We start from the raw sequence: 27,386 nt of genomic DNA, 5'->3' as shown, positions 1-27,386 counted from the left end.
TTTGTGAACAATTATGTGGTCAATTTTGGAGAAGGTACCATGAGGTGCTGAGAAGAAGGTATATCCTTTTCTTTTAGGATAGAATGTTCTGTAGATATCTGCCAGATCCATTTGATTCATAACTTCTGTTAGTTTCACTGTGTCCCTGTTTAATTTCTGTTTCCATGATCTGTCCATTGGTGAAAGTGGTGTGTTGAAGTCTCCCACTATTATTGTATGAGGTGCAATGTGTGCTTTGAGATTTACTAAAGTTTCTTTAATGAATGTGGCTGCCTTTGTATTTGGAGCATAGATATTCAGGATTGATAGTTCCTCTTGGAGAATTTTACCTTTGATGAGTATGAAGTGTCCCTCCCTGTCTTTTTTAATGACTTTGGGTTGGAAGTCAATCTTATCAGATATTAGAATGGCTACTCCAGCTTGTTTCTTCATGCCATTTGCTTGGAAAATTGTTTTCCAGCCTTTCATTCTGAGGTAGTGTCTATCCTTTTCTCTGAGATGAGTTTCCTGTAAGCAGCAAAATGTTGGGTCTTGTTTGTGTAGCCAGTTTGTTAGTCTATGTCTTTTTATCGGGGAGTTGAGTCCATTGATATTAAGAGATATTAAGGAAAAGTAATTGTTGTTTCCTGTTATTTTTGTTGTTAAAGTTGGCATTTTGTTCTTGTGGCTGTCTTCTTTTAGGTTTGTTGAGGGATTACCTTCTTGTTGTTTCTAGGGCGTGGTTCCTGTCCTTGTATTGGTTTTTTTCTGTTATTATCCTTTGAAGGGCTGGATTCGTGGAGAGATAATGTGTGAATTTGGTTTTGTCGTGGAATACTTTGGTTTCTCCATCTATGTTAATTGAGAGTTTGGCTGGGTATAGTAGCCTGGGCTGGAATTTGTGTTCTTTTAGTGTCTGTATAACATCTGTCCAGGATCTTCTGGCTTTCATAGTCTCTGGTGAAAAATCTGGTGTAATTCTGATAGGCTTGCCTTTATATGTTACTTGGCCTTTTTCTCTTACTGCTTTTAGTATTCTATCTTTATTTAGAGCATTTGTTGTTCTGATTATAATGTGTCGGGAGGTATTTCTTTTCTGGTCCAGTCTATTTGGAGTTCTGTAGGCTTCTTGTATGTTCATGGGCATCTCTTTCTTTAGATTTGGGAAGTTTTCTTCTATAATTTTGTTGAAGATGTTTGCTGGTCCTTTGAGTTGAAAATCTTCATTCTCATCCACTCCTATTATCCTTAGGTTTGGTCTTCTCATTGTGTCCTGTATTTCTTGGATGTTTTGAGTTAGGATCTTTTTGCATTTTACATTTTCCTTGATTGTTGTGCCGATGTTCTCTATGGAATCTTCTGCACCTGAGATTCTCTCTTCCATCTCTTGTATTCTGTTGCTGATGCTCGTATCTATGGTTCCAGATTTCTTTCGTAGGGTTTCTATCTCCAGTGTTGCCTCATTTTGGGTTTTCTTTATTGTGTCTACTTCCCTTTTTTAGGTCTAGTATGGTTTTGTTCATTTCCATCATCTGTTTGGATGTGTTTTCCTGTTTTTCTTTAAGGACTTCTACCTGTTTGATTGTGTTATTCTGTTTTTCTTTAAGGACTTCTACCTGTTTGATTGTGTTATCCTGTTTTTCTTTAAGGACTTGTAACTCTTTAGCCATGTTCTCCTGTAATTCTTTAAGTGAGTTATTAAAGTCCTTCTTGATGTCCTCTACCATTATCATGAGATATGCTTTTAGATCCGTGTCTAGCTTTCCCGGTGTGTTGGGGTGCCCTGGACTGGGCGAAGTGGGGGTGCTGGGTTCTGATGATGGTGAGTGGTCTTGGTTTCTGTTAGTAAGATTATTACGTTTACCTTTCGCCATCTGGTAATCTCTGGGGTTAGTTGTTATCGTTGTCACTGTTTAAAGATTGGAGCAGAAGCTGTGTTCCACTCACCAGCAGTCTCAAAATCCTGCGGAGGGGGTCGTGGGTAGCTGATGGTACCCAGGTGCTGGTCCAGCCGGAAGAGGCCTGTGGTCCTACTCAGGCCGGTTTTCTGCTTCCCTAACTAATGCAGTCTCTGGTCCCGCGTGCAATTGGATTGGAGCAGAAGCTGTGTTCCACTCACCAGAAGTCTTAAGATCCTGTGGTGGGTGTTGTGGGTAGCTGGCGAGTGTCAGCCGACCCTGCGCCCCAGCTGCCCAGGTGCTTTTCTGACTGGACGAGGCTTGTGGCCCTATGTAGGCCGGATTTCTCTCTCCCCAACCAGAGCGGTCTCAGGTCCCGCGTGATTGGACTGGAGCAGAAGCTGTGTTCCACTCACCAGCAGTCCCAAAAACCTGCGGCGGGGGTCGTGGGTAGCTGGCGGGTGTCAGGCAACCCTGCGCTCCTGCTACCCTGGTGCTGATGCGGCCGGATGAGGCCTGTGGCCCTACTCAGGCCGGTTTCTGCTTCCCTAACTAATGCAGTCTCAGGTCCTGCGTGCAATTGGATTGGAGCAGAAGCTGTGCTCCACTCACCAGAAGTCTTAAGATCCTGTGGCGGGTGTTGTGGGTAGCTGGCGAGTGTCAGCCGACCACAATTGCCTTTTCTACATGACTGAATCAAACTCTAGTGTGTAAACACACTGAGTTGCATTTATCCATTCACTTGTTGGTGATTCCACAGCTAGGCTGTTTTGAGCAATATTATAGCAAGCAATTTATTAAGTAATCTTCAATATTCAAAGGTAACAATATCATTGCAGAACAAACCAAACCAAAATAGATCAATTAGGACATATCTGTACAGAAAAAGGTGACTTAGGGAATATTAATAGCTGCACAAATTAATAGCAAAATATGACAAAGAAAGGTAGAACTCCACCTTGAGAAGTCACTTTCTGGAATACCCGAATAAAGGAAATAAGGAAATAGGTCTTCTTTAGCTATCAATCAAAATCTTGTTTACAATTCTTGTGTAAGTGTAATGAGAAAGGCGACATCATTAACATGTGGAGTCATGAAGCACTACCAAATAAACACAAGCCTCTGCTTTGCATCTTGGGGGTGTTAAACATGAAAGATGGAGCCTAATCTTCTTTAGAGCTCCAAGCTGCATCAATGGTTTCCTCAAAGAAACTCACATCTGGCTGAGGGTGTTTCAGGGTTCTAAATTGCACTTGATATTTGATATTAATATTTGAAAATCTAACAGGTGGAAGACACTTTCCTCCTGGGTTCATTTCTGAAATACCCCAGTCAGAGAGACTGTTACAGTTTGATCTTTGAGTATGTTTTTATCACTGTGGCAGCACTGGATGAGAGACCAGATGACATCTGCTAATGGGTGTTTGCTTAAGCATCGTCTACCAAGAGGCAAATGTTGGGAAAAAAAAGCCTTTGTAATCAAACCCTCTTAGCTTCCTCCTCCACAACAGTTTCCTCTGCAGCCACATGCTGTGTCTCTCTGAGGGAGAGAAGCATATGGTGCCAGAGGGGCCAGCGAGTGTGCAGCAGAGACCAGGGCCACATGTGGCCACCACAGAAAGATCTTCAAAGTTTATTTGTGCAGCTTTCTATAGTTAGAAGTTCTGTGCTGTCACTATAAGAGAGGAAATTCTATTCTCTATATGAATATAACAAAACAATGAAAGTTCAGAGCCTATTTCAAAAGAAAATGTTGACAACAAAGCGATGTAGACAGGTCAGCATGCAGGATGCTTTGGACTCAGACTAGGTCCCTAAGAAAAATATTAAAAAAGCAATACACCATTAAAAAAGTCCTTTTGTTGGCTGAGATATTCAGATACTGGGAGCTAAAATTGTTTCAGGATTTTTTTTTCTTTTCTCAGATTCTAATCAGAATTCACATGAGAAAAACTGAACAAAGAAATTCAGTCCTGTTTTTTATCACAGTTCATACACTGAGCTTGAAAGCATGATTCCGCCTAGGCAATCTTAAAGCCACCTTTGTGGAACAAAGCTGGACATATTTTTACATTGGCTTGGGACCAACTAGGTAGCCACAGATGGAGCGTTTCTTTATCTATGAGGAAGAAAATGAGCTTGCTAAACAGAGACTTTGGCTGGTAAAATGATGCCTGCTTTTCTGAAATGTTGGACAGAGAAATAAATAACTATTGAAAAGTCTAAATAAGTAACTCTTAATGGGACTTAGTCATTGTGGTATTGGCTTCACCAACATTTTAGCCACTTTACAAAATGTAAATGTACTGTTGCTTTTTTTGCCAGAGGATACCATTCAAGTATAATAAAACACATTGTTTATTTCTAGGCTAGGGCCAAATGCTCCACTTGACTTACTTAAGAGATCAATATAAGTCTCACCTATTAATTGTGGTATAAGGTGTAACAATGATGGAAATAGCTTGCTCATGAAGTAGATACCCTGAAAAACAAAGCAAGGGAAATCTGTGTGTCCCTAGTTTGTTCAGAAGATCACTCTGAGCCAAGCAAAACATGAGCTAGGTTTACCTTGGTGGAGGAATATAGATGCATACAAAGAGAATCACTGTTCTCCATAAGAGGAGGTAAGGGGTCACTGTGGAAATCACATGGAAGTTAGAGACAATTTAATTACATCTCACCTCCATAAATGCAATCATATTTGTCATCTCCAAGAGATGCTCTTAGTCACATGGAGTGGTATTGTACCTTTGTCACCTATGAGAAACGGTATCTACTAATGAATATCTATTTCTTTGAAAACAACATTTTTTTTCTGGATTGAATCTATAACTACACTCAGTCAATAAAAGGATCCACTCAGAAAACATAGAAAAGGAATGATTTTATTTGAAAAGCTCCTAGTTTCTAATACAGCTTTATGTCTATGGCCACTTAACAAGCCTTGAATGAAAACTGTGACAATATCATCATGAGTTTATAACCATTCTGTTCCTCCCTAATTGTATGATGTCAGTAACAATCTATTGTCATCAGTGTGACAGCCAGGGCAGCCATCTTAAATGTCAATCATTTCTCTGCAACATGGCAGTTGCTATTCATGCATATGGAGATGACATATATTAATTTGTTTCTTTAGGAACAAAGTTATTAAAAGGGATAATGAATAAATCCATCTTAATACTTAACTATCTGTGTGTAAGTGCACTACAATAGAAAGCTTGATCCTATGTTGGTCTCTTTTCTATTCAATTTATATAATAAAATATCTGAATTATTACGCTGGCTTTGAATTGTGATGGAAAGAAGGTTGGATTGGTAGAACAGCCCATTCCAGTCTCAGAGGCAAATTATAAAAGACTCATACTGAAAAAAAAAACACTCAAGTGAAATTGTAGAAATTCTAGTTGCTAATCAAAGCATACTTTTATCCACTATTATGTAAAACTCATCTTTGACTAAAATTGTTTTAAGTCCAGCTTTAATATATTCTTATATCCAGAATATTCAAAATTCAAGAGAAGAGCAGATGTACAATGGTTTGCTTAGATGTTTTTGTGATTTGGAAATAAAACATCTCCCACAGGCTCCTATGTTTGGTATTTGGTTCTGAGGTTGTAGACCTACTTTTGAGGTGTGGATCCTTTAGGGAGTGGTACCTAGTGACAGGAAGTAGATTTCTAGAGAGCTTGGCCTTGGTTTATAGCTCAGCTCTACTTCATGTATTCCTGTGCTTCCTATGTATTAAACGTGAGCACGCATCTGCTCACAGCCCTACCCCATGAGAAATTGTACCCCATAACCTATGAGGTAAATAGACTCCTCATCCCTCAACTTGCTCCTCATCGAGTTTTTGGCTCAAACTTGAGTAAAGTTACTATTAGAGAGTGTTACTTGAAAATAAAATTAGTTATGTAACTTAGTAGAAAACAGTCTTTTACAGTGGCTATATTCATAGTATTAGAATCTGATGATGCAATCCCAGCAGAGCTGTGAAACTGTTTCTTCTCATGGACTCCCACGATCTGGAATTGTTTTCAGAATAACAGGAAAGGGAAGAAAGTTGAATAGGGAGCCCATCTGCTTTTAATTCAGCATTCCCAAAAAACCGTCGTGCACTAACTCCCAAAACAGAAAGCTACATTAAATTGTTGCTAATTTTAGGCAGCAAGTGAGTAGAAACTCCAAAGGTGGGGCTCATCTCTTTCAAAATACTACTCTCCCGTGGTTCCCTGACAGCCTGTAGCCATGGTACCTGCTAAGCGTGAGCTAAAGAGAAAGGCTTTTAAGTTGATCATTTGTTGTTGTCCATGAAGTCTCTTCTGCTGAATGTCTTGGATAATTTTGTACAATCTAGGACTAAAGTATTTTTCTTAGGCTTCACATTTGGTGGGATTGTGTTTATGGATTTGCCCTTCCATTGGCCTTGCTACTTTATTTCAGGTTTGTATGCTCACAGACTACCCACTCTGGGCTTTCCTTCTACCAGACTGTATCCTTACTTTGCTGGAAGTTTGGAATAAGATTACCCATATACTTAGCGTAAAACTAAGGTCGGCTTTGTTGCTAGTTCTCCACTTTTATTCTCTTGGGCATCTGGCCTTATGCAATTCTGGTTCAAAGAGTAAAGAAAAATGTATTTTATTTACTGCTGCATATAAATTTTGCAGACTAGTCTAACCTTGTGTTCAGATATATTTTATTTTGAAAGATATAAGTGATTTCAAAATACCTGTGAAATACTATGAAGATGAGGTTCTAAGCATAATGTGGAATTTATATCCACCCACAATAGTTTTATACAGCACAAAGTTGCTCATAAATACTAATTGATCTGTAGAATACAGGAAATACTCAAGACTTAAGAAGGCAAGTTAGACTGAATGTAAGATCAAAATCAGATAAAACAAATCAACAAAAACCAACAACCTCTGGCACAATAGAACTAATTTTCCTCAAGTTCTGGCACTAAGTTGCCAAAATAAAAGGATTTATATGATATGATAGGTCTGAGATTCAGCAATTAAGTGCACAGTCAATTAATTTTTTTTCTTCTAGTTGAAAAACTAAATACATAAGCCACGCCCCTGAGGAGCATAAGTGTGTGTGAAGCATGCACAGCATCAGGGTGATGCCCTTCCTTCCACACTCCATATATTCAAATTAAATTAATGCAACTTGTGAATTTATGAGACACCCTCTACAACCATGAAAGACAAAGCACCAAGCCTTCCTAAAGCCCAAGACCTCTGTCAGGTTTCATGTGTGTTGTCTGTTTAAAATTCACTTAAAAATAAAATGCCTTGCCATTCTCTTTTAATTATTTTTAAATTCACATACCATATTGAGTTCCTCTGAATCAAAACTGATGCCTCTTTTACCTCAGTTGTACAATGTAGGATACACTGTATGTTGAACACAGTGGGAGCTATACGTATAATTTGATTGACTCTAATACAAATTATTTTCTATAAATAAGTACTGTCACCATGAACAGCAGCTTTTAGCCTGTGATTACTAAAACTGACACTATTTTTAAAAGATTTATGGCATTTGTTTTATATTTGTATGAAATATTTCTAAACATAACTTCTAAATGTTTGTTTCTTTTCTTAACAGACTTAACTATCATGGATACTCATTCAAAAAAGTGTTGAAAAGTGTTGTTTTTTTTTTTTTTTCTCTAATCACGAAAGCTGTAATCACATCCCAGGAAAGCCAACTTTAGTTAACTACAAACAAAAGCAAAACTAAAAGCCAAAAACTTAAGAAAAATTTTATTTCGATTTCAAAACTCAGAAAACATAATATGATTCATTTATCTTTATTTACTTAAAAGAAATGAAGTCATAGGTTTTAAAATAACTCACAACCTTTAGTGGATTTATGGGTTTTAAAGTGATTTTAATACTCTGTATTAAAATGTTCACTATATCAATAATAAATGAAAGTTAAGGAATTTTGTAGCAGGTGGTGTAGCAGTTCACATTAAATGGATTGATATTTCCATACAGATTCATTCCTAGTATGCTATGTGAGTAGAAAGGAAAGGTAAGAACTCCTGTGGGGTTCTCTGATGTAAAATATTCTATTTTATACCATTAAATGTAAAGATGAGATTCAACAATATTCTAAAATAGTGGATGTAGAGAGGATTTTTTTTCCAAAAGAAAATGTAGTACTCACTATGGTACTTAAAAATAAAATCCTTATTTCCAGACAGATAAACTTCACTTTTTAAGGAAGCTGTTTTCACAGATGACAAGACACTAGGAAAACACGAAAACATGAAGTAATTTGCTGCAGGACTCGGGCAATTCTCCCAACCCCACATAAAGTAACATACATGCAGATACAGGCAGAGCTATAGAGCTAACATGTATTAAATTGAATTTTAAGGGATTAAGTGTTCTTGGCAAACAATGCTGAAATGTGCTTCTTACAGCTTGACATTAGGCAACTGGATAAAAACTTTTCTTAGCACCATATAGTACGTTTGGTTCTGTTCTGCCCCTTTCAGGTTGACATTAAATGCTAGCTATTTGGCTCATGGAAGAGGATGTTCCAAATCAAAATCATCTATTTCCAGCAATGCTTAAAGCTATATACATACATCATATCATCATAGCACTCACACACACACACACACATGCATTCTGCACCACTTAACATATATGTATTAGAATATGCATGAATTTATGTGGACATGACCACAAACACATAAGCACATGCATTCATGCACTCACATGTATGTAAGCATAGTCAAAGAGAGACAGGTCTTTGTACACCCCTTCCTTCTAGAAAAAAGAATATCATTTTATTCCCATACCACACCATCAGCTTATTCTTTAAAGCAATTTCAACAGAAAATTCACAATGGATCTTCTTTAACTTTATACTTAATTTCATTTTACTATTTACTTTAATCTTCCAGGTTTTCAAAAACAAATGTATTAGGCACATTGCATTTCTCTGCTGGCCAGTTGTTTTTGGAATCTTTGATCTGTGCGCCAAAGAACTGGTACAGTCAGCCCTGTTTTCCCTTCCTTTTGAGAGTAGATACTCTTTGGTCCCCCATCCCTTGTGTGGTCTTAAGGGCTTTTATAAACAGGCTGGGGAGAGAACAATGAAATGCACATGATATCCCTGTTCTATGGGTGTTCTTTGAATGTGGAGTTAGAGTGACCCTGCCTGTTGGCTACATATTGGCTTAATTTTCTTCCTACTTTAAAATTTTTGCTTCTGAATCACCAACCAGCCTTTGTATCCTAAGACCCTGCCTTAGATGTTGCCTGTATTTTTCTTGAGACATATTTCCATCCATCTCACTGAACTAGAATATGGCTATACATCTATTGTCTGACATCCCATTTACAGAAAAGGACAAGCTGAAACCAGCTACAAAGATTGATACATATTCCTTTCCACATCAGGACCTCTATCATTTTGTCCTTTCCTCCATGAGCTGAATTAGAATACAAACTAATAGGAAGTTCTATGCAACAATCATAGCTGTCCTTTAAAGCTAGACCAATGCTTCTAGATCCCAGCAATATAGCATAACATGAAGTCTGGGCTATAATCAATACAACTACAGAACAAGGACAAAGACACCTTGCCTTTGCAGTCTGCTTACACATGCCAATGTTTACCATTCAGAACTTGTTTCAATTCTTGTTCTTCTACTTCTAGTTAGAAAGTAGCTTTAGTTGTGATAAAAATCATTGTCACTGTAAATGGTCCATCTCTCCAGAGCACAGTGACAGTGATATAATAAGATAAAAAAGTTTTAATAATATTCAAAATAAAATCTCTCTAAAATGTGAAGATCCCAAAGGATAGGGAAAGAATGAGATGACATGTTTATAAAAAGGCAATATGTGAAAACAGATAACTTCTTCTAAACTTCTTCTAAGCATTAATGTGCACAGTGGTGTCCTGGACTATTGCGAATATGATCTAAGATGGAAAGAGAAGGAAAAGATGGAGCTTAGAAAGAGTGAATTCTCTCTTTTTTAAGTTATTTTATTTCTAACTAACTAACTAAATGTGTGTGTGTGTGTGTGTGTGTGTGTGTGTGTGTGTGTGTGTGTGTATAGATTGTTGGGGTTGGCCTGTGGCTCTCAAGTCTGGGTTCAAGCCTGGGAGGCAATAGGAACTGAAAAAGAAGAGGGAATCTAGGCGGGTCAAGAAATAATGGAACCAAGTCATGCCAGTCTGCTCAAGGTTCGAATGTTTAATAAAAAAGTCTGTGCTTATAAAGAGGGAAACCCATCCCAGGTCACGCCAAGTTTCTTGATGTTGTCAGCACAGCCTTTTAGCAGCAATTCGCCAGATTCACAGGTTGTAGTTAACTCCAGAAAGTATTGGAGAACCCTTTGGCCTCATGGCAGGTGGCAGGCACTGTAACATCAAAGGAAACTAGTTGAGTCAGAGAAGGAGCATGGCAGGTGGCTCTGCCTCAGTGGCATATGGTCTGAACCAGCCTGCTTAGGCTGATGGAGGTTACAATAGATATATAGATATGTACAGTGAAAGAGAGGCAGGTCACTGCCTGCCACTCTTGTGCGTGTGAATGTATGTGTGTACGCCACATGCTTTTGAGTGCTGAAGGAAGCAAGAGCTGCATAGCATATTATAATGGGTTTTAAGCTGCCCTACAGAGGTACTAGGAATTGAACTTGGAGCATCTACAAAAACAGTACCTGTTCTTAACTGAGGACACATCTTTACATTTTCAAGGTAAAAAATATACATTAAGTAGAACTAAAACTTTTATTTCTCTTTTATGAGGTCGTTTTTTGTGACAAAGCATTATGCTGATATGAAATAAACAATGCAAAAGTAGTTATCTCCTTGTATTAGTATAATTTTGTTACTAATTTATCTCAAGGCAATGATCTCTCTATCAGAGTCAAATAATATATTTGTATATTTAATGAACACAAAACACTAATGAAGGACAGTGTATTACAGTCTTACAGTAGACTACCCACATATAATACAAAACACTGGAGATTTCTCATAAAGGGAAAGTATGCCCGAGGCTGGATATTTTCATGATTTTCAAAGAAAAATCACAAAGTTTATTCTGGACAAATTCTACTACACATGTAATTGTATAAAACAACTTATTGGAGCTTACAACCCACAAAACAAAACCAAAATACAGTAATTATTGATTAAAATGCTTGTGGAGCCATGTTGTTCTTTCTAGGCACTGACCTAGAAGTCTAAGAATGTCTGTCTATTAGATCAAAGCACTGGGTGTCAGAGCTTCGAACCTGATCTCTCTCCATCTGTACAATAGCTGGAAAGGTGAAGAAGATGTTCTCAGCATCATGCCAATCTATACATATGAGGTTGGTCTTGATCTTCACTGTGTACCCTGTCAAGGCATTCAATTTAGTATAGCACCAGGTCAAAAAACTACATAGAATGAGACAGCTGCTCCTCATCAGATAGTCATAAGGGACATTATCTAACTAACAGTGCTTTAGGAAGGAGAGTAAGGGAGTGGTCTAAGGTGGGTAAAGAGAATGTGGTCTGTGGATATGGCAGATGAAGACTATTGCATTGCTAAAGTTGGTAGGAAGTTTGGCAGGACAAGGTATGAGGGATATGAGCATGAATGAAAAATGAGCAGGTAATAATAACAGAAATAACATAGCCTCCTATTCAAACTAAGAAATCCTAACATCTGTTAAAGACATAGACATGTAATTAAAAGAATATCAAAAATAACAACATGGCAGACTTTTAAAAAATTCTTCAAAGCAGATGTAATGTGAGTAACTACTAATCCAGATAATTAGAATCTAAGCCTAGTGGTGGGAAATTCCAATTATTTATATAATTAATGTCAGAAAACAAGGAACCACTAGACATATGAGAAGAATCTCTAACATGAAAACATTTCACACCAAGGCAAAAACAAACAATAACAAATAATAACAAAGTGAACTTGAAAGAAACAGAAACAAAGCAGAGACAATGAAATCCCCATACATATAAACAAAGTATTTTAATATTCTGAGAGACTAAAGCAGAGACTGCATCTGGGGAACAAGAGCACAGGGTGTATGGGAAAATATGAAATATCTAAAGATTAAAAATAGTACTCTAAATCATGTGCAGAATATGAGACAGCTCACTAGGAGAATGTCTGGAATTCATATTGAAAAGCTCTCTAAGACCTGCTAGCCAAAGTAAGAAACTAGAAAAGAAAAATATTAGGAAAAAAATTTAAAAGCTGGAGGAATTATGAGTGTCTAAGTTTTAGTTAACAAAGAGACAAGGAAAGGGAGATAATTCTGAGAAAGAAACGATCAAAGGACTACTTCAATCACATTTTCTAGTGCCAAAGGATTTCTATACAAAAAAAAAAAAAAAAAAGACCCAATGAGAGCTCACAGCAAGAGATGGAAATAGAATTACAGCAAATAATTCTACTGAGAAGTTTCAGCATAGTGTGTACAAAGGGAGGGTCTAACAGATTAAAACCAGATCGTATTTAGTAGATCAAAGGCCAGAATGGCTTTGGACTTCTTAATAGCAACTATGAAAGCTTTGAAACAGCAGGACATCCCTTCATAACTCTAACATAATAATGATTGATTGCCACGAGACATCCTATATCCAACTATTATTTGTAAAAGCTCAAACACCCGCAAAAATTCTTTTTCTGACATTGTGTCTTTAGGTGTTACTTTAAGAATTGAATTTACCCTTACAGAGGTTGAGTTAAAGAAGATATATCTATGGAAAGGCGAAATCCTAATCTATTACAGTAGAGTGTAGGGATTCACTCCTGTGATGGTGGAGGGAGATCGAACAGTGAGCCGTGGTTATATAGGGAATGAATGCAGTGCAGTGGTGTGTATTAACCCCAAGAGAGATCTACTTCAATGGCGTATAGTGTACTCAGAGTAGAATCATGAGATCCTTGGAGAAGGTTTGGGGATGAAGCAGTAAGAGAGACCTTGGAAAACACAGCCCAAAGATCCTCACCCCTCAGAGGAAAAATAACAAAAAAACACACAATTTTTAACTACAAGAAGAAAATGAAGAGGAGATAGGGAGTTGGGGAGAAACTTTTTAGACAACATTTCAAGGAACTAGAGATGAGAAAAAGGGTGGACAGGGCAACAGAGGCTATGAGTCAAAAGAGAGCTTGATGTTTGTTCACTATTTACAAGCTGCTGAGATATGCTCTCTGTCTGGCAGAATCCATGGTTAGTTGAGAATGTCAGTTTGAAAGACCACACCCAGGAAAAGATAAGACATGAGACACAGGGGCACAAGAGAAAATGGACTTTGCTAGTGAAGGAAGTCTCATTTCTGTTTAATAAGCAAGCAAGATTGAATACAGGGGCAGGTATCCATGAAATGGAAGCTTTTCTGGAGCAAAGAAATAGAATATTTGCTTCTAAAATCATTGAAGAGAAACTTGAACTACATTGCTGTTTTTCTTTAAAGTGTTTTTCACTTCCTCAAAAATTTAAGAATTATAATAGGATCTGTTTTAGAATATAAACAGAATAAGAGGGCTTAGAGAAGTTATGCCATATTCTTGAAATCACAGGAGAAATAGAAGAGCTAGAAATCCAAATCATGATCTACAGGTTTGCAATGCCCTTGACAGTGAGTACTATATTCAATAGCTTTCACATAGTAATGAGAGGTAAACCTCATGTAGACCATCTGCATCCAAGCCCTGGAGATGAAGTTTCTAAAGTGACTCAACTATGTACAAGATAAACTAACAAGAACATTAGATGTCACATCTGGAGGAGGGTTTTCTCTTACATTCTCTCTGCTGTTCTAATCAGAACAAGAACACAGGAAATAAGTGTTATTTTTATCCCAGTGAAAAATATGAGGATTCCTAAGACCCTCTGAAAATATGGTTTGCTTTCAACAAGGTTCATTCTGTCATTATAAGTTGTAACTTCACCCTAATTCTCAGATTACAATCTGTGATCAGGATACAGTGAAACTTAGATCGTAACACATGAGATGTTCTACCCAGTATATCCAGTGTAGCAGGCTATATGTTGTGGAAAACAGCATCCTGAATCTTCATATATCAGACTCATTTCACTAATGAGATGTCTGGAAAAATTGTAAGTGATACAATTTCTGGGGAAGAAACAGAAAGCTTTGGCAAAGCCCAGGCTCTTTTCCTAGAAGGCCACTCGTTTTATGGGTTCCTCACTTCCTGTGAAAGGAGATCTTAGAATTTGCTTGTGTTCTGAGCCACAGTGCAAGAGATGATGCCACGGTGGAGACTCAAAGAATTTTAAGAAGTCATGGACCAATAGAAAGTACCTTCAAGCCTTTGGAGTAAGATAAGAGTAGAATATATTTCTAAAAATTCAACTTCTAGTTAATATTCAAATTAGAATAGAAACATATTTTGGCAATAGTATACACAACAAATAAAAATAAAATAGGAGTCCTATAGGATAATACAGAAATACAGAGAGAAGTGGGCATTGCTCAGACGTCCTTCTCTAGGCACAGAAGTATGGGGTAAAAGGAAAGCTTCCATTTTGGTTTGACTTTATTTCTTTACCTCTTTCCCCCAGATACAATCATGCTTTCAGTACTGATTCACACAGTCTTTGGAATTAAAGAAGGCACTCATTGAAATTGTTGTTCAGAGACTCATTGTAAATGAAGCTTTTATTTCCATCTCAATGCATGTCAGAACCTGTTGAGCTTACACTTGGACTTGGTCATTAACACTCTCAACTCTGCAACTGACTGAGTCAACACCACACCCTAGCACTCTTCCAGTTTCTGGAATGAAAAGAAGTAAAAGGTTTCCCTGAATAACTTTCCTCGAGTAAAGCCTTTCCTCTAGTAAAAGTTCTGTCACACTTATAAAAGCTCTGCCTCACCCTCTAAGACACTAAAATCTGATGTGCCAGCCAGGCTCAACTCACCCCTTGCCAAGGACCTTTAACTGAATTACAGCCATGGGACATTTGTCACTTTGCTGAGATCTTGCTACACAGTAGACAGATTCTTATCATTTTTCTTCTGAGTATACCCAGTAAAACTTGAAATTTCTCTCTGTGAATATTCAGAAATGATATGTATTTAGGAGCCTGCAAAACAAGTTATGAAGCAAGCTAGACCAGTCTGGTTTAGTGGCTTGCCCAAGTCAAGGAACATAAAATAGCTTCAAATCAAGCTGTGAAAAATACCACAAAACAAGCACTGGAACTAAAAACAAATTTGTTTATGAGATAGCTATGTTTTGCTGCCTACTGCGTGCTTAAAACATTCTTTAGGCAAGACTCTGCTAGCCCTGTAATGAATTAGCAAGGTATCAACCCTCCCTTTCTTTTACTAGACTTTTTTCTTCTAGAGCTGATAGATATACCTATGTGCAAGCCCACGAAAAATGCTGGTCACAATCCCCAATGTTCAAGTTTCCATGTTGAGAACCTGACCACCTAGGAATATATGTGAAAAATGGCAAAAGTCACAAGGGACCACATCAGACGTGATACCCAAGCACTTGCTCAGAACAAATGCCTGTTCCTCAGCTACCATTAGTCAATCTATTTAATAATCATCTAATCATCTAATTAACAGCAGCTTCTACTTGTTGAACCCTCAACATAATTTAGCATTACCTGTACTCTATTGTTTCAGTGTTATAACTAACTCTTCAATACAGGTACTTTCAACCCTGTACAGGTTAGATTTCTAAACATATCTTTTAAATCCTCTACCCCTGGTCAAGCAGAGCATGGCAAGAGTGGGAGAAAAAAGAATTCTTTGATACTGAGAACCTTCACCTTCAGCACATGCCTCTCTCCTTCCCATTGTGTTTGCTCTGTGCTAAAAAGGAATGCATGGGGTATAAAGATGCAGAATTGTCAAGTAATTCCCTGTTTCATTTCTTAATCAAATACTTATTCTACCTGACTTTGGTGGGTGGATTGGATCCTCACATTTGTTTCCTGAGGCTTGAGAGGATCATGAACTAGGGAATAACTCCAGAATCTTGACATGGACCAGTCATTTCCATTGATGCATAGGCTCAATTTCAGAAAAGTAGAATCCTAAATGAAGAAGAATTGTGTGATCCTGGCTTGAGAGCACATTATGGGTTTGTAATGTGGTTGCAGAATCTGTGATAGAGGAAGCATAACGTTGCTTATGTACACCTCTGTGGACTAGAAAATCATAAAAGAAATCAATGTCACAAGTCCAGAAAGCCATCACATTCAAGGCTGGACTCTCAGCAACTTATTTATAACAACCACTCCTTACTTGCTCAAAACCCTACTACCTTGGCAAATAATATCATCAGTTGTGTACCAAATGTACACACACATTTAGTTTGGTCATGTATCACCAGTATAGTGTATGCCAGTGGAGATCTTGCCCAGGTCTTGTCATCCAAGGTGCTCATCCAATACAGCCTCTTACTATCTCTGTTGTATCTTCTAGAGCAGAGATCATTAAAAATATTGTGGTCCATTAAGAGGAAACTGTCACATCAAATCAGACCCCTCATCATTGCTTCATTTCCCAAGTGAAACAAAACTTCTGATAGTCTGCTCATTGGCAAGAAATTGTCACAGGTTTGCCTAAAGGAAAGAGAAATTTATCAGGAAGAACACAGGTACTTTACAGGCAGTGACTTAATATTTGCTTATGGTTTTTAAATGCAGCATAATTTATTTCTCATTTTAATCTTTAAGATGTAGGCCAACCTCTTGGGCCATGTGTAAGTCCATTTATGGCAAAGAGATAAACTTTTTTTTCTGATATAATGAGAACAGAGAAGAGGACACACATTCTACATACATGCAAACAAACACAAGAACAAACAGACTTAATTGAATGCTTAACTATAGAACAATATAGTCTTAGAATGTCACACAAGGGTGTTGAAGCAGGGACCAGGTTGAAGCATTAAGAATAATCTGAGATTCTCCTGTCAGCTACACAAGAAGGGGCAATGTCCAAGGGTCCAAGACATACGAGGGAGCCTTGGGTCTCTGTTCCTTTTCCACCTACATTATTACTCTCTCTCTCTCTCTCTCTCTCTCTCTCTCTCTCTCTCTCTCTCATGTGTATTCCAAATCTGGAGGGATGAAAGTGAGGTAGCTCAGCTTGGGGAGAAGCAGCCTTCGCTGAATTAATCAGCCATTGGAAAATCAGTAAGATCTGTTACACAGGTGTATGTGAGAAACTTGTCCTTTAGGTGTGCAAGGGTATTTCTCTGATAAACATTTTTTTTTAGAAAAAATATTGTATGAGAGAGTGCACAATTTCTGGGAGGGGTACAGTTACTAGACTGGCCCAACCTGTTACAGAAGCAGGTTGTCTGAGCACACAGACACACCCTGGGAGGGTTTTTTTTTTTTTCTTTTTCTGTTCCTTGACTGTTATTATAATCTCAAATGTTACAGCTCAAAAGAGGGAAGCACACTGAATCATCCAAACATTTGTCACCTAACCTTTAGTTTACAAATATAATCATGATCTTATGCAACTCTATGAGAAGTCCAATCTTAAACTACCTCCCCAAGTGTCTAGCTATTCCCATGGGCACTCTAGAATTGTAAAATAGCAAGGTTACCTAATATCATCAGTTAAAATTTCACTCTTTCCTCAAGGCCAACTTTCCTCCCTGTTTCCTTCCAATTGTTTGATCCTAACATGCCTACTAAAACATAATCTTAGCTAATTTAATCAGCACAAGAAAACTGCAATATTCAGCTGGGCGTGGTGACACATGCCTTTATTCCCAGGGAGGCAGAGGCAGGAGGGTTTCTGAGTTCGAAGCCAGCCTGGTCTACAGAGTGAGTTCCAGGACAGCCTGGGCTACACGGAGAAACCCTGTCTCGAAAAACAAAAAACATAAAACAAACAAAAAACAAAAACAAACAAAAAAAACCTGAAATGTTCCAACACAGTGAGCAATAAGATGCTAGTACTTTTAAAAATAAACAAAAGTGGATTTTAGAATCCTAAATATATGACCATGTTACAACTTCTCATAACTGACGTCACTGAATTCAGGTAACTTACTAACATATCCTTTCCTGAGATTCGCATCTGTAAGTCATGGGAAGATCTCTGTGCCTCCCCTCTCTTCTCCTTTTGTCTCCTCTCCTCTCCTCTCTTTTCCATCTCCACTCTGACCCTTCCCTTTCTCATCTTCTCTTTTCCCTACTCTTCTCTTTCTGTCCTTTTGGAAATATATTAATTGACATCATTGGTATTAATCCTTAGTACAGTGTGAATCCACTCTATGGGGGGAGTTTCCCTGGCATTAAATTTCTACTACCCATTGACTCCTCTTCCTCTCCTGCCCTATCTTTCTGTACTCCTATATATCAAAGAATGTTGTAGATCAACCAATAGAATCATTGAAGGCCATCTGGAAGAAATGGCAGAGAAACAAAGCAATAGAAACTATTTAGAAAAAAAAGCACAACCTGCAGTGCAGAAAGCAGCAACAAACTAAAGCCTTTATTTTAAAATAAAAGTATCTATATACTCATAATGAGTAACCACAGAGAATTTTTAATAAATACCAAAGAAATGACTATCTTCCTTGGACCCATTTTTTTCTACTCTAAAACAAAGTCTTTCCTGGTAATAGAAGCAATTTAATTATACATTATTCTAGACCTCTCCTTTGTCTCTAGATTGAACATTTGGTTTATACTGACTTCCATTTCTTACAGTTGGAAACCTATATCATGGGTAATGGATTCCCTCTAAGTGCTGAATTTGCTGTGACATATCCTTCACTTTTGGTTCAGGAATGAACTATAGACATCTATGAAAGAGATAACCTTGGGCTCTTTTGCTTTTATAAGTTCCAAAGTACCTAGTAACTCCCCTGCCTGGCCATATTTAAAGAATCCTAAATATGATTTTTTTAAGCTTCCAATCTTGCAGTGTGACTAAAGTTTCAGCCGGGCGTGGTGGCGCACGCCTTTAATCCCAGCACTCGGGAGGCAGAGGCAGGCGGATTTCTGAGTTCGAGGCCAGCCTGGTCTACAAAGTGAATTCCAGGACAGCCAGGGCTACACAGAGAAACCCTGTCTTGAAAAACCAAAAAAAAAAAAAAAAAAAGTTTCAAATGCTATTGCCTTTCAGAGATTTGTGCTATGTTTTCTGATCTATCTTCTAGCATGAACATAAAGACCAAGGGTCATAGCACTCTGCTCTGCAGAACACATGCCATGTTCCTTACATGATTTTATTAGCATCCTTTGAACAACATGTTTTTCTGCTACAGGTTCTAGCCTCCTTCTTATTTACAAATAGAATATTCACAGTTTTTTAAAAATTAATTTAGTTATTTACTTTCATCCTGATGGCAGCTTCCCCTACATTTTCTCCTCTCAATCACTCCCTCTCAACTGCTGTCCCCCCATTCCTCCATGCCTTTCTTCTCAGAGAAGGGGAGGCCTCCCATAGACATCATCCTGTCTTGCCATATCAAGTTGGAGTGGGACTTGATGTATCTTTTTCTATTGATACTAGACCAAAGCCAGGCAACAGAGGTAGTAGAGATAGCCACTGCTCTAGTTGTTCGGGGTACCACATGAAGACCAAGCTGTACATATTACATTTGTGTAGAAGGCCTACATATTTCCCATGCATGCTCATTAGTTGGTGGTTCCATCCCTGTGAGCAAGTATGGGCCCAGGTTAGTTAGTTGACTCTGTAGATTTCCTTGTGGATTTCTTGACCCCTCTGGCTACTTCAATCTTTCCTCCCCATTTCCACAAATTTCCCAAGCTCTGTCTAATACTTGGCTGTGATTCTCTGTATCTATTTCCATCAGCTTCTGGGTAAAGCCTCTCAGGAGACAGTTATACTAGGTTCCTCTCTGCAAGTACAGGAGAATATCATCAATAGCATCGGGGGTAGGTTCTTTTTCATGGCATTCATGATTTCTATGATTTAGTTTCAGCCCAGATATCCTTTTATATCTAAGCTGTTTCTTTTCTTGGTTGGTTTAAAATAGCAAACTTTCTCAAGACAATAAATGGCACATGCAGTAACATTCCTATTTGAATATAAAAAAGCTCTGGGAAGTCTCTTCACTACATATGCTTGTATTAAACATCTAACAGCTCAAAAGGAAGTGAATACGGACTTGGTTAAATATTATGCAAGATAATTTGTAGAGTGAGTGACAGAATTTGGGAGCCTCCGAGAAGGCATATGTGGTTATGAGATTGTACTAAGACATTGTCAGAGTTAAAAGAAAGAAAACCAACTTAGGAAAATCTCAATATATTGCCATTCTTTGTGTTCTTATGGGTGGGAAGGAAATGGAGGAGAATAAGATCTTGGAGGTAAGAAAATGTCTTGTCTTAGGTATGTGGTGAGCCTCCCAAGCATAGTATTGAGATTGAGGATGACTTTGGCAGGTGGTGTTTCATGGAACAGGCTAGGGCCCTGGAATTGAAATTTTCTTTCTGAGTGGTATTTTAAAATATATCTTCTTTCACTTAAGCATTCATTTGTGCTCCTCCCTCTCCCCAGCTCTATATATTCCTACTGATGCAGATTAGAAAGTTCATAAAAATGCATCATGGTTCCATTTAAGCTATATGATTAACTGCTAATATGTGGTATTAACTTGTAGGATGTTATGGAGATTAACATATATAATTACATTTGATGGTATATGATAATTGCCTGTTTGGTTGCATTTAAAAGCACAGTGACTTGAGAATGTTCATCAATCCACATATGGTTCAAAGTCTGATGTGAAATTGCAACTCATTTTTTTTAAATAATCAAACTGGCATCTCTCCTAATGTAAAACCTAATAAAGACCACCTAATTTTATGGAGATGAACTTAATAATATGGTGATTGGAGTACTAATTGAAAAGTAATTTTTAGAAAATGGGATGTTCTGATCAATATTTTCCAAATGAGCTAATTAAGTGTGAATGTAATCCTTCTGAAGTTCTAACAAGACATGTTGGATTCTGGCTCTTCTAAGAGGTTGAGCTGAAGAAATTTCGGCCACAAACTTTTGGAATGCAGCAGGAAAATGTCTTCTAAGAAAATCTCAGGAATGAGAATGCACAGGTCAAAGCTCAAATCTCACAGTTTTCCTTAAAGGACCCACAAGTCTTCAGTGTTCTCTGTTTCCTTTTCCGGTCAATTAAAAGCTGATTTTTCTCTCTCTGCCACACAGTTACAAGTTCAATCATAGACATATGCTTTCTAGTATCACCAACAATCCTCAGCTCCATTTCTATTCTACTCCTGGCTCTGTTTGCTGACACCGAAACTGATCTGTGTTGTCATTTAAAATATTCCTTTTCCATAATACTTCTTATGGTCCCAATGCCAATGCCTTATCTCACGATTCTGAATGACAAGTAGATGACCTACAGCCTACCCTGGACTACAGCTTAGTTTGGAGTTCAAGTTCCATTTAGATTTAATGTATTCTTAACAGTCACTCACAATACTGATGTTAATTAGGCAAGACCAAATCCAAATTCTAGCTTTAAGATAGCCCTGCTTTTTGGACAAACTTTGATTTGATCTCCAAATAAGAGTAGGATCTGGGCTATAGCCCCTCCACTAAAGGCACATGTCTCTGAACTTAATGACTTGAGTTTTATCTCTAGTAGCCACAGGGTAGAAAAAGAGAACCAACTCCAGCAACTTCCCCTCTAACTTCAATATGGCTACTATGGTGGATGCAAAGAAACCCAGAATATTCATGCAGCGGGGATTTATGCTGTAGCCAAAAGCAATGAATGAGGGGGAAGCTTTTCTGTGGAGTCTATCACATACCAACTCAAAAGAAGACAGCTGCTCATCATTCAGATATGCTAAGGCAGGGAGAGCCTCTCATTAAGTTAAATGATAAAAGATGGCATATCAAATTAAAGCAGGATGACTTAACAAAAGAAGTTTGTTCAACTAGCAATATTCCAGTTACTTGTTTCTGTAGTGACTTTATGTACTACTTAAGAGTACACATGTATAGAGTGAAATATTATCATATCTACTTCCCATTTTCCCCATCCATCTTCCAATTTCCCCAAAACACATCTCCTTGGGCCTTTATGTCTTCTTATAATGTTGACAACCCACTAAGTCTAACTAGTGCTATCCACACGTACTTGGATGCAAGGCATCCAGTGGACCATGGAAAAGAATTAGCTGCACCATGAAACAAAGATGTGTTCTCCCACGACAGATATCAGCTACCTACAGGCCCTTCATACCTGAGCAGCTTATTGAACCAATGGAGTACAGAACCATTTCAAATATCTACAAATAAAGCAGATTTTGCAGTAATGTAATGAGTAGTGATGGTGTCGTCATTCTTCACGTGTGCCCCAGAAGATGAGAACCTGACAGGCTTTCTTTATCAAGATACAACAGTAAAGAAAGCTATGTGAAAGAAGGATCAATACATCTGGTACCAAAGAAATCAGGTAGATGATTTGTACAATAGAAGGGAAGGGAGCAAGATCCTTGATACTCAAACATATCTGCTGGCAAATCAAGAGTAGAAATTAGAACAACACAATCGCACTAGGGATGTGTGAACTAGAGGGAAAATCACACTAAGAATTATAAACAGAAGTCAGCCAAATGAGAAGTAAAGCAGTTAGACATGACAGCTTCTGTAGAACATTAGTAAGATAAGTTCAAGAGTTTGTAGAAACTGAAATAATGACCACTCATGATTTAGAATAAAAAAGAAAAGATAGTTGACTTTTCCATAGATAAGCAATAAAAATGAAGTCATATAATGTCTCTACTAAATATATCTCAATTTTTTTAAATTTCATTTATTTATTTATGTATTTATTTATTTTACACTCCATATTTATTCCTCCCTCCACCCTTCTACTGCTCCACATTCCATAAGTCCTCCCCACTCCCCTGTCTCCATGTGGATGGTGGATGTCCCCACTCCCCATGCCCCATGACATCTAAACTACCTGGGGCCTCCAGTCTCTTGAGAGTTGGGTGCCTCATCTCTGAATGAACACAGACCCAGCAGTTCTCTGCTGTACGTGTGTTCGTGGTCTCATGTTAATTACTGTATGCTGCCTGTTTGTTGGTCCAGTATTTGAGGGATCTTTGGGGGTCCAAATTAATTGAGTCTGCTGGTCTTCCTACAGAGTTGCCCTCCTCCTCAACTTCTTTCAGTCTTTCCCGAATTCAACAACAGGGGTTGGCTGCTTCTGTCTGTTGTTGGGTGCAGATATCTGCATCTTACTCTTTCATCTGCTTGCTGAGTCTTCCAGAGTGTGGTCATGCTAGGCCCCTTTTTTTGTGAGATTTCCATAGCCACAGTAATAGTGTCAGGCCTTGGGACCTCCTCTTGAGCTGGATCCCTCTTTGTTCCTATCATTGGACCTTCTTTTCCTCAGGCTCCTTTCCATTTCCATTCCTGTAATTCTTTCAGACAGGAGCAATTATGGGTCAGAGTTGTAACTGTAGAATGGCTTACCTCCCACACTTGATGCCCTGTCTTCCTTCTGGAGGTGGGTTCTATAAGTTCCCTCTCCCTACTATCTGACATTTCATCTAAGGTCCCTCTCTTTGAGTCCTGAGAGTCTCTCACCACCCAGGTCTCTGGTGCTTTCTTGAAGAGAGAACTACAAGTACATAAAGCCACCTACAGAAACAAACATATCAGGAACCAACAGTCATCTCAATTTAATATTTCTCAATTATTAATGGACTTAACTCATCTATAAAAAGACATAAGCTAACAGACTGGATAAGCAAACAAGATCCACCATTTTGCTGCATATAAGAAACACACCTCAATAACAAAAACAGACACTATTTCAGAGTGAAAGGATGTAAAAAGGTCTTCTAAGCAAATGGTCCCAGGAAACAAGCAGGAGTTGCCATCCAGTAAAGGAGACTTTCAACCAAAAGTTATCAAGTGTAATGAAGAAGGACATTTCATATTCATCAATGGGAAAATCCACTACAAAAACGTCTCAGTTATGAACATCTATGCTCCAAATGCAAGAGCACCCAAATTAATAAAAGAAACTTTACTAAAACTCAAAACACATATTGAACCTCACAGAGTAATAGTGGAAGATTTCAACACCCCACTGTAACCAATGAACAGGTCATTGAAACAGAAATTAAACAGTAATACTAAGAGAGGTTATGAATCAAATGGATTTAGCAGATATCTACAGAACATTTCACCCTAAAAGAAAAGAATAAACCTTTTTCTCAGCACCTCATGGTACCTTCTCCAAAATTGACAATATAATTAGTCACAAAAAAACCCTCAACAGATACAAGACCGAAATAATACCATGCATCCTATCAGATCACCATGGCCTAAGGCTGGTCTTCAAGAGCAGCAAAAACTACAGAATGCCCACATACATGTGGAAAGTGAACAACTCTTTACTCAATGATAACGTGGTCAGGGAGAGAGAGAGAGAGAGACAGAGAGAGAGAGAGAGAGAGAGAGAGAGAGAGAGAGAGAGAGAGAGAGAGAGAGAGAGAGAGAAATGACTTTCTTATGGGACACAAGGAAAGCAGTGCTAAGAGAAAAGTTCATAGCACTAAGTGCCCTGGTAAAGAAACTGGTAACAGCACACCTGAGAGCTCTAGAATAAAAAGAAGCAAACTCATGCAAGAGGAGTAGGAGGCAGTAAATAGCCAAACTCAGGGCTGAAATCAACCAAATAGAAACAAAGAAAACAATACAAAGAATCAACAAAACCAAAAGCTGGTTCTTTGTGAGAATCAAAAAGATAGATAAACCCCTAGCCAAACTTACTAAAGGGCCAAGAGGCAGTATCCAAATTAACAAAATCAGAAATGAAAAGGGAGACATAAAAACAGAAAAATGGAGGAAATTCAAGATATCATCAGATCTTACTATAAAAGCCTATACTCAACAAAACTGGAAAATCTAGATGAAAATGGATGGTTTTCTAAACAGAAACCACATACCAAAGTTAAGTCAAGAGCAAGTAAACTATCTAAACAGGCCCATATCTCACAAGGAAATAGAAGTCATTAAAAACCTCCCCAAACAAAAACAAACAAAACAGGGCCAGATGGATTTAGTGCAGAATTCTATCAGAATACCATCAATAGTGACCAGTTTTTTAAAGTTGGAAAGTACAGTACATATTGAATATAACCATGACACTGTAGCTATAGGTACTACTCATTTCTATATGCAAATGGAAAGGACTACTAAGACAATATTATAACAGAATCAGGGCTATGAGAATGAGGATGATCTGCTGATAAATTTCCTACAACTAATGCTGTTTGGTTTCCTTGTGACCACACAGTCTTTTGATAGTTTATCACATTAAGGTTTAAAAATATTTTATTGAGTTAGGTAGTGTTCCTTCTCTTTCTATTTTATGAAATAGTTTGAGTAAAATTGTTATCAGGTCTTCTTTGAAGCAACAGATCAGAACAAGTACAGAGACTTACAGCCAGAGATTATGTAGAGCATGAAAGATCCTGGAACAGTCAACCCTAAGTGATACATCTTCATAAAATTCATCCCCTAGGGCCCAGGCAACTCTGAAGGTGAAGAAGTGAAAAGAAAGTAAGAGCCAGAGAGAATGAAGGACATCAAAAAAAAAAAAAAAAAACAAGGGCCTCTAAATCAGGAAAGCAAAGTTTGTATAAACTCAAGAGACTAAAGCATCTTGCACAGCGCTGGCCAAGAACTCTGGAGTGTATACGTGAGTGAGTCTCTAATTTTTTATCCTTCACATAGGATCTCTACCATCTCTTGGGTTGCTGTCCAACTTTGATGTGATGACTTGTTTATATTTTATTTTGAATATAGATGAAAGGGAGTGATCTCGATAAGAGGGGAGGAAGGGAGTAACTTGGATGTGGGACGCCTGACTCGTCAGCAAGAAAGACACCACAATAGGATCCTTCTGCACACGTTTGTTTGGCTGCACATTGACTGTGTAGGCGAAAGACCCCGAGCCCTGGGCCTCTCACTCTTATATACTATCAGTTCCCATCCACTCACAGCACGCCACATCACCTCACCAGGTACGCAGCTTCAGCTAATCAGGGCAGCAGGGGCATATCTCCACCAAAATGGCTTCGCCAGTAACCTGGTACACCTGCGCAGCTCTCACGATGTTTGTGGCTAGATGTATGAGGAAGTCAGGTGCAATTCATAAGACTTAGCTGCAGTCCCTGGCGCCTTTGGGACTGCCACCACACCCACTCCCCACACTTGGAGAGATAAAGGGAGTGGAAACTGTAATCAGGATCTACTGTATGATAAACAAATCTATTTATTTATTTGTTTTAATTTGTTTCTTTATGTCTATATCACTGTTCCTCCTCCCAATCATCCTCTCCCACAATTCCTCCCCTCCTTCCCCACTCCTTCTCCTCTCAGAGGGTGGGAGCCCCCAACTGGGTATCTACATACTGTGGTACATCAAGTTTCTGGAGGGCTAGGCATATCCTTTCCCACTGAGGCCAGACAAGGCAGCCCAGCTAGAACATATGCCACAGGCAGGAAACAGTTTTGGGGAAAGCCGCAGCCAAGTATTTCTGGACCCACATGAAGACCAAACTGCATTGCACATCTGCTACATGTGTGTGTGTGTGTGTGGGGGGTCCAGCCCGTGTATGTTCTTTGGTTCAGTCTCTGAGAGCTCCGAAGGTTCAGATTAGTTGACTCTGTTGGTCTTCCTGTAGAGTTTCTATCCCCTTCAGTTCCTGCAATCCTTCCCCAACTCTTCCATAAGAGTCCCCAAGCAGCTTCTGGGTGGAGCCTCTCAGAGGAGAGCCATACTGGACTCCAGTCTGCAAGCATAACAGAATATCATTAATATTGTTAGGGATTGGTGCTTGATTGTCTCTGCTACAACCCCTGTCCTTGTATTTCTTGTAGACAGTATAGATTGTGGGTTGAAAGTTTTGTTGGTATGTTGCTGTCCCTATTGCTCCATTGTGGTTTCTGCCTGGCTAAAGAAGGTTGCCACTTTAGGAACTTTATCCACAATGCTGTGAATCACAGCTTCCTTGACCCCCACTGATTCTTGGGAGCCTCACCTATCCAATATCTCTGGAATCTCCTCTAATGCCCTCCACCTCCCCACCCTAGTAAGTTGCAGATTTCTATCTCTGCATATGACCATCTGGTCATCTCTCCTGTCCCTCCCAACAAATGATTCTGAGCACCCCCTTCCCATTTTTTCGCCATTCTCTCTTCTGCCCAGTTTCCTCCCTCCATCTGCCTCCTATGACTATTTTATTTCCACTTCTAAGTGAAATACAAGCATCCTTGTTTGAGGCTTCCTTCTTGTGTTGGTTCTTTGGGTCTATGGATTATAACATGGGTATCCCGTATTTTATAGCTAATATTCACTTATTAGTGAGTACATAACATTCATGTCTTTTTGGTCCTGGGTTACTTTACTCAAAGATAATATTCTCAAGTTCCATACATTTACCTTCAAAACTTAAGATGTTTTTGTTT

The sequence above is a fragment of the Mus caroli genome, unplaced genomic scaffold, assembly GCF_978045245.1.
Source record: "Mus caroli unplaced genomic scaffold, Mus_caroli_1 scaffold_15, whole genome shotgun sequence".
NCBI classification, from domain to species: domain Eukaryota; kingdom Metazoa; phylum Chordata; class Mammalia; order Rodentia; family Muridae; genus Mus; species Mus caroli.
Note: the sequence above shows the minus strand (reverse complement) of the source record.